Raw genomic sequence first — 13978 nt, 5'->3', positions numbered from 1 at the left:
GTGATGTATGACCACAGCCTGGGGACAGATATGTCATCTGCTGCTGTTCATGATCTCTTGTAGTCCTGGACCGGATTGTGGTCACTATTATAAGGATTCCTCAGGCCACCAATTTTGATGGTCAAATAATTGATGTGTGCCCTGGGGTACAAAGGCTTCGCAAATTTCACCAGTTTCTCCAGCCTTGCCTTCCTCTTTATTTTGTTATGACCCAGAATAAATGGCTATTTATTTTTCACAAATACTTGCCTATGTGTTTTACTTCAAAAAGGCCAGTTTGTTTGTGAGTAGGCAGGTACATTTCCAAAATACAATGTCAAATTAACAAGGGACACCAACACAAACCAACCTCCTTGAGGTTAAAAAATACAAGATAATAATGGTGTTGTGGTAACTTGAAACAAAATGAAAGAAAAAATTATGGTGATCACTATAAAAAAACCCCACTGTAACCAAAAATTTGAAACATTATTATGGGCATCTGACGAAAAAAAAAATAAAAACAATTATTCATGAGATCACGAGAAAGAATAAAGAAATCAGGTTGTCAGAACTCTGTGTGAACATGAGCAGCAAAACAACTTCATTATTCGAGCATTCTAAAGAAAAAGAGAATGTGCTGCATTAAAAGATTTAAAAAATTCCAGCGTGATGAATGTGCTATCTCCATTACAAAGTTTTACCAGACCAAGCACTTCCATCTCGTACTTGATTCTGAGCATGCGTGGAACTTTGTGTGTCGGTATTGTGTACACACGATCAGAATTTCTGAGAATGGATTTTGTTGTTGGAAAATTTTAGATCCAGATCTCAAATTTTGGTGGATTCCTTTCCTTGACAGACACAACTCTCTGTCTTTTCAAAAATGTGAAGTTGAGCATTCCATGTAAGAGTCCGTGTATATGGCGTTTAACTACGTGCAATACACATAAATACAGACACACCAGATAGAATGTAAGCTGTGATGTTTATAGCTTAAGAAAATTCCTTTCTGGGAGTAGTCACATCGGTGACACAAGCCTATAACGCCTTTATATTTTTATTGGATATCAGACCCCGGATAGCGCGATTTATAATAGTGTGTAGATTCTTTTTTCAATTATTTTTAGCCTACTCCTAATAAACTGTACAATCTTAAAGTATGTGAACTTACTTTGTTAAGATCCCCACACATTTACATCTTTGAATTATGTGACACGTATCTACTACTCCCCGTGAGAAGGCACGGTTGTGTCACACATTTCACAGAGCCTGCCTTCTGAACCACAGAGGTGCTAAAAAGAGGAGTTTAGGGAGTTGTAGTCAATGCAGGAATCAAAGCAGGCAGGCAAGGAATTGTGGGAAATGTAGTACTTAGAAATTCAAAGTAAGCAGCTAGGGATAAGCTGCAAAGCATGCAGGGAATCCAGGACTTTGTGGAAAGAGATGATCAGCAGACAGGCAATACCCCAATTGAAAAGACATTTTTCCAAGTAAGTTTATTTTGGATTGTCAAATACAACTACTGTTCCTATTGCCAGTACAATGCTGATATTATAGAATGAAATTATATGCTGTTACCCAAGATTTCCTTTAAACAAGGGGGTTGAAACCATAAAATGTATTTTTATATCTGTTTGGCATTGTATGAGGCTGACACTTTCCGAGTCTGCATTTATAATGCTTATGGTGTACAATTGTTTTACCATGTGATATGAATATGGTACATGTGCATTGATCTCAACCCTGTATTTTTGGGATGTTATCGATCTTTGATATCTATTTCCTTAAGTAAGCTAAATGAAAAGGTTTTTATTATTATTGTTACTATTTTTGTAGATCACACTCTAGATAAAAAATAATATATATATTTTTTTATTTCCTTTAGTATATTTTTGTAAATGTGTATAACTTCTAGCCTTGGCCTTGAAGACTGAATTATCTACAGTAACGTCTCTTTAATGTAAGATTTGAAGTATTTCATCCTGAAAATGCTTTAGTTCTGTGTTCAAAAAAATAAATACTAGGGTTATTTATTGGAAACAAGTAAGTACAAGTAAGTAAATAAATTCTATGTGATAGGCATATTATATGGCATAGCTTCTTAATTTTAACCTATTTTGAATCATTTAGGAATGTAAATGAAAACAAGTAATACCACACTTGTAGGGAACCTACAGTTAAGTGCTTCAATGTAAATTTTAAAAAAGCTGGTCAAACAAGCAAATGTATATTTTCCTGTATATGTATATGGACCATGTTTAAAAAATCTGCTGTGTTGCAGGTATCTAGCTGCTGCGGGTATTGGATACTTCTAGGTATGTCAAAAACCTGCTATTTCTGCCACATGCTGTGTAGTACTAATGTAGCAGGGAGCTGGATATAGATATATTCCTGCAATCAGAAGACACTCTGTAACATTGCTACAGTGAAACTGTTTCCCTCTAGTGGCAGCAAAGACGGTGTCATCACATCCTTCCAGCAGACTGAATACCAGGAAGCAATGCATACAGGGAATTGTAGTTCCAGGCCTCAAGTTTCACATTGGGATTTCACTGTTTATGGACTACAACTTCCAGACTTCAGAGGAGAGAAGAACAGACTGCTGGGAGAGACTATAAGAAGGATGGATTGAGGCCTGGCAAGGTTTCTTGGGGTGCCGTTTGACTCTTCAAGCAGAAGGTCTGTGTGACAGTGAGCTGCTGTTAAATTACAGCCTACACAGCTTGGAGCTGTTCAGCTATATACCCAGAGGGACCTCTGTGGACAGCATCGCTTCTTCCTTACAGTGGACCAGAGGGTGTTCCAGGTCATCCAGAGACCTGCACTTCAGGTCCAAGTAGGCCGCAGTGCGGCAGACTCCATTTCCCAGAGCCAGGATACAGAGAAAGTTCCTGATATAGTCTTCTTCATCACCTACATTGTTGTAAGCTGTATCTGGGTCCAGTGTGGTGAGTGGGCATAGCCCATCTAGTTGCATTTAGACACTGCTTTTCGACATCAGTCATTCAGTTCAGCTTAGTGGTACTTGTAGTGCCACTGGAAGTCAGTTCTTGTACTATAACAAACACTGTATACAGACATCCCTGTTTTTGTAGCTTTGCTGGTATCAATAGTGCCACAGGATACAGATTCACTTAACCTCATAGATGCTGTATACAGACATCTGTATTCCATACTGCTGGTATTTACAGTCCCTCTGGATACCTTTCCAGCAAGCCGTCACAGCACCGCCTTGTGTTTAGCTTACACAGGAAGATCCAGCATTCTCTTTTAGCCAAGTTCATATCAGCTTAACTGCTCTGCTCTACCATTCAGGATTACAGTTTTCTTAAAGTGCTAGTTGAAGACCACAAGATTCATCTTTACTACTGAGTTACTGTTAACCCCCTTTTGCTTTTCCTTATCCTTATAGCAACAGAATATTGTTGCCTAATAAAGGTGATCCTTCAGGTAGTTGGACTATTTTTAAAAGGAGCCAATCAAGCTACGGTTATAATTTTTCTTACTAAATGTTTGTTATTTGCCTTGTTGTGGGCCTGTGGGTTGAGGTACAGGGAGGAGAGGTTTGACACAACTTAAAAGGGTCAGACCTCTGTCTCTCTACTACCTGTTCACATAGGTATCAATAGTGTGAGCTGAGGTTATGTTGTGTTTAACTGCACTGTGTTTCCCTGAATCATTAATAGTAATTTGTCACTTAAACTACGATTTTTATCTGACGTACATGTTTTATGCTATATGCATAAATATTTCTTTGTGTCACTTTTGTCTCAGTAAACATACCTTCTGGTTTACCACAGTTGTGTTTCCTGTCTACTGCTGTGTTTCGCACTAATATTGTTGAGTAGGTGTGCCAGAGGGGTTGGGACTTATTCTTGGGGTTGAGAGGCAGAGTACAGAACCAAATATACATTAAGCAGCTCCTCCAGGGGTAGCACTACACTAGCAATATGGTACTACCGATCAACCCCTATGTCTTGTAGTGACATAGAAGCTGATGAGAAGAAACAAATTACAGTGCAGATATTTGACACCCCTAAGCATCAATATATAAAAAAATTTACTTTGTAAATGTTTATCTATTCACTTATGCAAAAGTCACAAATAATACCCATAACGTTTGTAATATGTGTAAGGTGTCAGCTTCTTTTGCCTTCCACATAGCAAATGTAACATTCTCTAACATTCGATACTAAGAAAAAAAAAACAATAAGGAAAAAAGCCCCAACACTAACAGCTTAATACATTTGACCAGAAGAGAAAATAATAGGAGATGTTTGCACTGTGTACAATGTCTGTGAGCTGCAGGTTTCATTCCCTGTTTGGGAGGTTCAGCTAATGGCTAAAAGAATGAATGTTCTATCAAGCCAAACCTCCAGTTGAAACATTAAGCAAATTTTTTTACTACTACTCTCTAGCTGTGAAAGTTATGTGGTCAGGACTTCTGGTTGTTCGGGAGTCAGCACCTTCCAGCATCCTAACAACTAGTGACTCGTCCCTGTCCAGGGAATTCTGCTGACAGGTAAATGTAAACATCGGGTAGGAACAGTGTGAAAAAAATAGTGCGGGGTCTTCCTCAAAATTCACGCCAGGACTTTTAGGTTTGGTATGGACTTTAAGCAGAACCCCATAAAACAAACATTTGCCCTGTGATAGGCAACTTGTTATTATATATATTATATTTACATTACAAACATCAGGGTTATTATTTGTGACATTACCTTAGGAGAATTGTTTTATACAAAGACTCCTAGTGTCAGATACCTGCAGCAGGTATCAGCAGGAGATTTAAAGTGCAATTTTGGCTATACATCTAACTATCCTTAAAACTGTCACCTATGCTAACTAACCTGTGTAAGAAAGATGTATATACTTACCTATTTTTAGGCAACTGCGGTCCTTTCACATGATTTCTCCAATGTCAGCCATCATTGCGGGTGCAGGGAAAGAGCACTCGAACAATGGCTAGTAAAGGCTGGAACAGTGACATCACCCATAGGCCGATCTGTTGTCAGCACTCCCTCCCTGAAATATTTCTGGCTGACATAGGGAGCTGACACTGGACTGGAGTGGCAAGATCAACAGGTATTTCATGTACTGGCTGAAAATAAAAACAAAGACAGCCACCTTTAGGACTGGCAAGTATAAAATTAGGGATATACTGTATATATTCTTTAAAGCAGAACTAAAGTCACACTATGACAAATTGATTGCAGGGCACTAGTGTCTTTTTAGAAGAAACTTTGTCCAATGCTCCACACAATTATGTATGTAAACTGTACGACACATGCCACGCAGGAGTTACATCATTATTAAAAACATCCTAAGACCAAATAGGAACACTGCAGGATTTGGAACAAGAGGTGGGAGAGATGGCAGAAATTTAGGCTGGACCTGTCACCAGTGTAGGAGGGCACACTGAATTTTTTACATTATGGTGAGAACTCACGCCCACTCAAGAAAATGTTGGTTTAGAGACTGTTATGCATAAGGAATGGTTATTCTTAAGGATGTACAGTGGGGACGGAAAGTATTCAGACCCCCTTAAATTTTTAACTCTTTGTTATATTACAGCCATTTTCTAAAATCATTTAAGTTCATTTTTTTCCTCATTAATGTACACACAGCACCCCATATTGACAGAAAAACACAGAATTGTTGACATTTTTGCAGATTTATTAAAAAAAAAAGAAAAACTGAAATATCACATGGTCCTAAGTATTCAGACCCTTTGCTGTGACACTCATATATTTAACTCAGGTGCTGTCCATTTCTTCTGATCATCCTTGAGATGGTTCTACACCTTCATTTGAGTCCAGCTGTGTTTGATTATAACGATTGGACTTGATTAGGAAAGCCACACACCTGTCTATATAAGACCTTACAGCTCACAGTGCATGTCAGAGCAAATCAGAATCATGAGGTCAAAGGAACTGCCTGAAGAGCTCATAAACAGAATTGTGGCAAGGCACAGATCTGGCCAGGGTTACAAAAAAAAAATTCTGCTGCACTTAAGGTTCCTAAGAGCACAGTGGCCTCCATAATCCTTAAATGGAAGATGTTTGGGACGACCAGAACCCTTCCTAGAGCTAGCCGTCCGGCCAAATTGAGCTATTGGGGGAGAAGAGCCTTGGTGATAGAGGTAAAGTAGAACCCAAAGGTCACTGTGGCTGAGCTCCAGAGATGCAGTCGGGAGATGGGAGAAAGTTGTAGAAAGTGAACCATCACTGCAGCCCTCCATCAGTCAGGGGCCTTATGGCAGAGTGGCCCGGCGGAAGCCTCTCCTCAGTGCAATACATATGAAAGTCCGCATGGAGTTTGCTAGAAAGACCTGAAGGACTCCAAGATGGTGAGAAATAAGATTCTCTGGTCTGAGACCAAGATAGAACTTTTTGGCCTTAATTCTAAGCGGTATGTGTGGAAAAAACCAGGCACTGCTCATCACCTGTCCAATACAGTCCCAACAATGAAGCATGGTGGTGGCAGCATCATCTTGCTGTGGGGGTGTTTTTCAGCTGCAGGGACAGGACGACTGGTTGCAATCGAGGGAAAGATGAATGCAGCCAAGTACAGGGATATCCTGGACGAAAACCTTCTCCAGAGTGCTGAGGACCTCAGACTGGGCCAAAGGTTTACCTTCCAATAAGACAATGACCCTAAGCACACAGCTAAAATAATGAAGGAGTGGCTTCACAACAACTCTGTGACTGTTCTTGAATGGCCCAGCCAGAGCCCTGGCTTAAACCCAATTGAGCATCTCTGGAGAGACCTAAAAATGGCTGTCCACCAACATTTACCATCCAACCTTGGAGAGGATCTGCAAGGAGGAATGGCAGAGGATCCCCAAATCCAGGTGTGAAAAACTTGTTGCATCTTTCCCAAAAAGACTCATGGCTGTATTAGATCAAAGGGGTGCTTCTAGTAAATACTGTGCAAAGGGTCTGAATACTTAGGACCATGTGATATTTCAGTTTTTCTTTTTTAATAAATCTGCAAAAATGTCAACAATTCTGTGTTTTTCTGTCAATATGGGGTGCTGTGTGTACATTAATGAGGAAAAAAATGAACTTAAATGATTTTAGCAAATGGCTGCAATATAACAAAGAGTGAAAAATGTAAGGGGGTCTGAATACTTTCTGTCCCCACTGTATTTGGGGGGTACGTTTTGGTGGGTAGGGGGACTAAGTTAACCACTTCCCACCAGGCATATAGCAGAATGACGGCCGGGCGGTGGATCTGTTGTCCTGACTGGGCGTCATATGACATCCAGAAGGATAACATGCTGGTGCGTGCCTGCGGGGGCGCACAGTGCAGCAATCGGAGGTGCTGTGTGTCAGTCTGACACACTGCATCTCTGATCGTGGTATGTTCACGTGATCGGCTGTGACCAATCACAGCAGATCATCGCGTGAACCAGGAAGTGCCGGTAAACGCCATTCCTCGGTTCGCACTGACCGGGAGAACCAATCGATGGCTCTCCCTGTCAGAAGGGGGGTCTGTGCTGATCAGCACATTTATTATCAGCACAGCCCCATCAGATGTGCCACCACAACTGCCAGTTAGTGCCCCACCAGAAACGGATGTCAGTGCCAATCAAAATGCCAACCAGTGCCCATATCAGTGCCAATCAGTGCCCACCACAGGGCCAATCAGTGCCCATCATAATGCAAATCATGCCCAGCAGTACCTCATCATCATTGTTGTCCTTCAGTGCCAATCAGTACTGCCTATCAGTGCCAATCAGTGCCGCCTGTCAGTGCCCATCACAGCCGCCTGTCAGTTCCACCAGTGCCACCTATCAGTGCCCATCAGTGCCACCTATCAGTGCTCATCAGTGCTGCATATCAGTGCTGCCTATCAGTGTCCATCAATTCTACATATCAGTGCCTCCTCATCAGTGCCACCTTATAAGTGCCAACTCATCAGTGCCCATTAGTGCTGCCTCATCAGTGCCCGTCAGTGAAGGAGAAAACAAAATACTATAACCAAAACAAAGAAAAACTTTTTTTTTTTTCAAAAATGTTGGTCTTTTTTAGTTTGTTTAGCAAAAAATAAAAACCCCAGAGGTGATCAAATACCACCAAAAGAAAGCTCTGTTTGTGGGAGGAAAATGATAAAAATTTAGTTTGGGTGCAGTGTTGCATGACCGCACAATTGTCATTCAAAGTGCGACATCACTGAAAGCTGAAAATTGTCCTGGGCAGGAAGGGGGGAAAGTGCCTGGTATTGAAGTGGTTAAAGAGTAGCTTTTATTGAGAAAAAGCAATTACCTCAGTGTGATCAATACACATTGGAAGGATTTTGGACAACCACTGGGCAAGGGTTGTGGGGATGAGGCCCTTCTCCCCATCAACATGGGGACACGGTGCTTTGGGGGGCTACCCCAAAGCACCCTCCCAATGTTGAGGGCATGTGGCCTGGTATGGTACAGGAGGGGGGGTGCTCTCTCATCCCCCCTATTTTCCTGCGGCCTGCCAGGTTGCTCGGATAAGGGTCTAGTATAGATTTTTTGGGGGGCCCCACGCCATTTTATTAAAACATTTTGGTGTGGGGATCCCCTTAAAATCCATACCTGACCTGAAGGGCCTTGTATGGAATTTGGGGGGACCCCCACGCTTTTTTTTTTTTTTATTTTGGTTCGGGGTTCCCCTGTGTGGGAATACCATGCCGTTTTTATCAATTGACTCTTATGTGTATTGCCAGACCGACAATTCATTATAGCCGCGAGTAGTTTTAAATGACTTTTTTTCCTTTAGAAATGTCATTTTGATGTCAGACTGTTCTAAACACGGGAAACATGCACCACTTTACAGGCATACTATAGACACCCCCCAGGTATGAAATTTAAAGGAATATTACACTTTTATTATTTCATTTTAAGCATTATTAAAATCACTGCTCCCGAAAAAACGGCCATTTTTAAAACTTTTTTTTGCATTGATACATGTCCCCTGGGACAGGACCCAGGTCCCCAAACACTTTTTAAGACAATACCATGTATATAAGGCTTTAACTGTGTTCGCGTTCAAATGAATTTTTTACCTGTTCGCATGTTCTGGTGTGAACCGAACAGGGGGGTGTTCGGCCCATCCCTAGTGGCTGCAAATTGAAATGGAAACATAATGATTAATAACATTCCATTACAATATGGCTTTTGTAGCAGTTGTATATGCTATACTTTTTATGTGCAATATTTTTTCCACAAATTTGGAGTTACCTTTTAAGAATTTGTTTTAAGAGATGGTTAAATGTTATGAGTTTAGATGTGAAGGGGGTTAAGTCCTTGGCCAAGTAAAGGGAAGCTAGGAATGAACTGTTCAGTCTGCTTCCCCTGGGAGACCTATATAGTTAGATAGTTAGGCAGCTAGAAAATAAAATTAATTAATAATAATATTGTAATAAAGGATTGATAACATATCATATTCAATAGGCACCTGTATGGAGGAAGGGGTTAACTACTAATTGAATTGATGATCGTGTCCCTCCTATATCCTACTTAAGTGATACTGGCAACTAGATAATACCCTAGTGAAAATTATATAAACCAACATACATTGTGCCAAAGTGTGAACTTCTCTGTGTGATAAGAGAAATCATAATACATAACGTGCACGTTACCATATAGTTGCTACTATTAAAAAACTCTATAAGTAATAATGATGTGCCATCAAAAAGACAATACCATGTAACATTGTGAATTTGCACTATACGAGGCCATAATTTGCACCTCTACATATCAATTCAAACGTTTAAACATAACGTCAAACAAAAACATGTAGTGTTCATAGAGTGTTCATAGTCTATAAAATAATAAATTTCTACAAAAATCGTGTTCAAAATTCTTCAAACAAGACCGTGACTGGGGTGCTCTCAAAAACGTTCTTGGTGACTTTTGTGCTCCCCCTCAAGGGTCCCCACTCACCAAACCCAATCACCCCAAAAGGGGCAAAAAGCTTATGGGTATGTTCTCCACGATCTCCTCACCACCGTAGTTGTTTAAGGCACCCAAAGGTAGTCTCCGGTCCCCGTGTAAAATCCTACACACACACTAGGTAGGTCCGCTCAGTGTCAGAGGCCTGTGCTGTGTGTTGTCCTCCCAGTCACCCTCGGGCTCTAATAATCACACTGGCTCCAGTTTGAACACGATTTTTGTAGAAATGTATTATTTTATGGACTATGAACACTACATGTTTTTGTTTGAAGTTATGTTTAAACGTTTGAATTGATATGTAGAGGTGCAAATTATGGCCTCGTATAGTGCAAATTCACATTGTTACATGGTATTGTCTTTTTGATGGCACATCATTATTACTTATAGAGTTTTTTTAATAGTAGCAGCTATATGGTAACGTGCACGTTATGTATTATGATTTCTCTTATCACACAGAGAAGTTCACATTTTGGCACAACGTATGTTGGTTTATATAATTTTCATATATTATATAGTTGCTAGTATCACTTAAGTAGGATATAAGAGGGACACGATCATCAATTCAGTTAGTAGTTAACCCCTTCCTCCATACAGGTGCCTATCCCATATAACCCATTAGGGAGCGCCACACCCCATTATAGATTTATTTATAACCAGATAAAGGATCCCTAGGGAAGCTCTTTTTAGGGGGGCTGCATACCTAACTATCGTCCTAAGCGTAGCCACCACACTTATATTTATATCATATTCAAACCTTCAATATGCATAATAGCCTTCATGATTATTTAAATATAATTACTTCTACAACCACTGTTGCTACTACTACTATAACTATACTGTTAGTACCATAACAAATAAAAATAATAATCATTGCCATAAAAATTGTATTCTTAGTTGCCACTTCATGAGGCATCCAGGATCTCTGAAAAAGTAAATCTTACATGAGTAATTCTCTCTGTAACATTTTATCTTCAATGTGCTTGCATTGGTACTCAGGCAGTCAGTAAGATTTACATCTATGGTGTATTATTTATTGATTTATACCATTTACATTTACATTCTGAAATTCATGCTAGTTGTTTATGGGTCTTTATGTGAGAGAGTACTTTATGGCAGAATGAAATCAATATTTTTCACACATCTTAGGAATTAGCTGCTGGGCATTTCCTAACTTACCCATTTGGTTGCTCGGAATTAATGCAAATATTGTATTTGTTGTTACTTCTCATATGAAATGATTGAAATATGCATGGCACAAAATATAATCAGTCAGTAGGGATGAGCTGAACACCCCAGGTTCAGTTTGCACCAGAACCTGCAAACGGATCGAAAATTCGCACGAACATTAAAACCCCTTTGAAGTCTATGGGACTCGAACGTTCAAAATCAAAAGTGCTAATTTTAAAGGCTAATTTGCATGGTATTGTCCTAAAATGGGTTTGGGGACCCGGGTCCTGCCCCAGGGACATGTATCAATGCAAAAAAAAGTTTTAAAAACGGACGTTTTTTCAGGAGCAGTGATTTTAATGATGCTTAAAGTGAAAAAAAAGTGAAATATTCCTTTCAATATCGTACCTTGGGGGTGTCTATAGTATGCCTGTAAAGTGGCGCGTGTTTCCCGTGCTTAGAACAGTCCTTGCACAAAATTACATTTTTAAAGTAATAAAAGTCATCTAAAACTGCTTACGGCTTTAATGTAATGTCCTGTCCCGGTAATATGGATGAAAATCAGTGAGACAAACGGCATGGGTTACCCCCCAGTCCATTACCAGGCCCTTTGGGTCTTGTATGGATATTAAGGGGAACCCCACACCCAAATTAAAAAAAGGAAAGGCGTGGGGCCCCAGGTCATCTGAACGGCAGTATACATGTGGCGTAAACAAGACAGGGACTGTAGGTTTGTTGTTAAAGCGGGGGTTCACCCACACCGCCAAAAAAAAAATATATTAAAAGCCAGCAGCTACAAATACTGCAGCTGCTGACTTTTAATACAGGCCCACTCACCTGTCCCAGGGTCCAGCGATGTCGGCAGGGGAAGCCGAGAACCCGCTCGGTTCTCGGCAGCTGCCGCCGCCATCCTAGGTGAGGGAATCAGGAAGTTAAGCGTTGCGGCTTCACTTCCCAATTCCCTACTGCGCATGCTCGAGTCGCGCTGCGTGTCCCTAGTGGTCCCCGCTCTCTCCTGGGAGCTGTGTGTTCCCAGCAGACAGCGCGGTCGGGACGGGAAGAGGCATAGACTCCCATGGGAGTCTATGCCGGAAGTGGGTGCAAATACCTGTCTTAGACAGGTATCTGCACCCCCCTCCCCCCTGAAAGGTGCCAAATGTGACACCGGAGGGGGGGAGGGTTCCGAAAAGCGGAAGTTCCATTTTTGTGTGGAACTCCGCTTTAAGTAGAGTCTGTTTGTAATTTTGAACTGGTACATTTTTAAAGTGTAGCTCCAGGCAAAAAAATCTATTTTATGCTTTTTGGAAAATATAGGGAAGGGTTATCACGCCTGTGACATTTGTTTTGCTGTCTGTGCTCCTCTTTAGAAGATTTCACCTCACTTTTTGTCCCAATATCAAATGTTTTTTGAAAATTTGGGTTTTTTTGTGAAACAAGGATTTGTGATAAAGCATCAGTGGAAAGGAGAAATGTTTTTCCCATATTAACTCAGGAGAGAATTTCCCTTTCTAGGGGTAGATTTCATCTCACTTCCTGTTGTCTCCTTCCGTTTGCAAGTAGGAGTCGTTTGTAAGTTGGATGCTTGAAAGTAGGGGCCTGCCCTATATACTCAGCAGAAATTTGGGCCTTAGGTGTTGTTGTGGCTACAGCACTGTAAGTCCTTAAAGGGCCCTGCTGTGAAATATTAGATCAAGAATTTTAATGACATGCCCCTGTTGAACAGGGGCAGAAAAATTGGGCCTTTGGTGGTGGTGGTGGTGCTGGTGCCACAACACTGTAAGTCCTCACTCACTCTTGGTGGGTGCAGAAACGGGCCCTGCTGTGAAATATTAGATCAAGAATTGTAATTACATGCCCCTGTTGAACAGGGGCTGAAAAATTGGGCCTTAGGCACTGGTGCTGGTGCCACAACACTGCAACCCCTCACAGATACTCTAATTGGAACGCAGAAACGAGACCTGCTGCAAAGTATTGCATCAAAAATTGTAATTACATGCCCCTGTTAAACAGGGGCTGAAAAATTGGACCTTCGGCACTGGTGGCTATCAGTGTGATCATTGAGGAGGAAGAGGATAATTACTCAGGATAGTCACTCAGCATCAGCATAGGCAGTCTTTGAAGGGATCTGAGATTTCAAAAAAAATTATTCGGTTACATCAGCATCAGGTGCTTGGTAGCTGGTGGTGATCCAAGACCGATTCATTTTTATGAAGGTCAGTCGATCGACCGAGTCGGTGGACAGACGCACTCTGTGATCGGTTACAAAGCCTCCAGCAGCACTGAATGTGCGTTCCGAAAGAACGTTGGATGCAGGACAGGCCAGTAGCTCAATTGGATACTGTGCAAGCTCTGGCCAGTGATCCAAGACCCAGTAACCCAGAGGATTTTCGGTGGGAAAGGTGTCCAAGTCAGATCTTGCCCCTAGATATTCCTGCACCATGTAAAACAGATGCTGGCGATGGTTGCTGGAACCGATCATACCTTGGGGCTGCAGACTAAAAAATTGTCTGAACGCATCAGTCAGACGGCCACCTTCTCCACCGCTCCTTCTTTGACTGACCGAAGCCTCAGCAACACGTTGTCCAGGAACAGAAGTTTCTGCAAAGCCTCCCGAAGATGTTTCATCCTCTGCTCCCTCTGCGACGGCAAGATAAGGTCCGCAACCTTACCCTTGTAACGTGGATCAAGGAGGGTTGCCAGCCAGTATTGGTCCTTCTCCTTGATACCACGAATACGAGGATCCTTACGCAGGCTTTGCAGGATCATGGAGGCCATGCAGCGTAGGTTTGCTGAGGCATTCGGTCCGGAGTCCTCTGGGTCACTAAGGACGACATGGTCCACAGCCACCTCCTCCCAGCCACGTACAAGTCCATGTGTTTCTTGAGACTGATCCCTTAA

This window comes from Aquarana catesbeiana, linkage group LG02 (genome assembly GCF_042186555.1).
Source record: "Aquarana catesbeiana isolate 2022-GZ linkage group LG02, ASM4218655v1, whole genome shotgun sequence".
In the NCBI taxonomy this organism is placed as follows: Eukaryota; Metazoa; Chordata; class Amphibia; order Anura; family Ranidae; genus Aquarana; species Aquarana catesbeiana.
The sequence above is the reverse complement of the archived record's forward strand: the minus strand, read 5'-3'. Positions refer to the sequence as shown.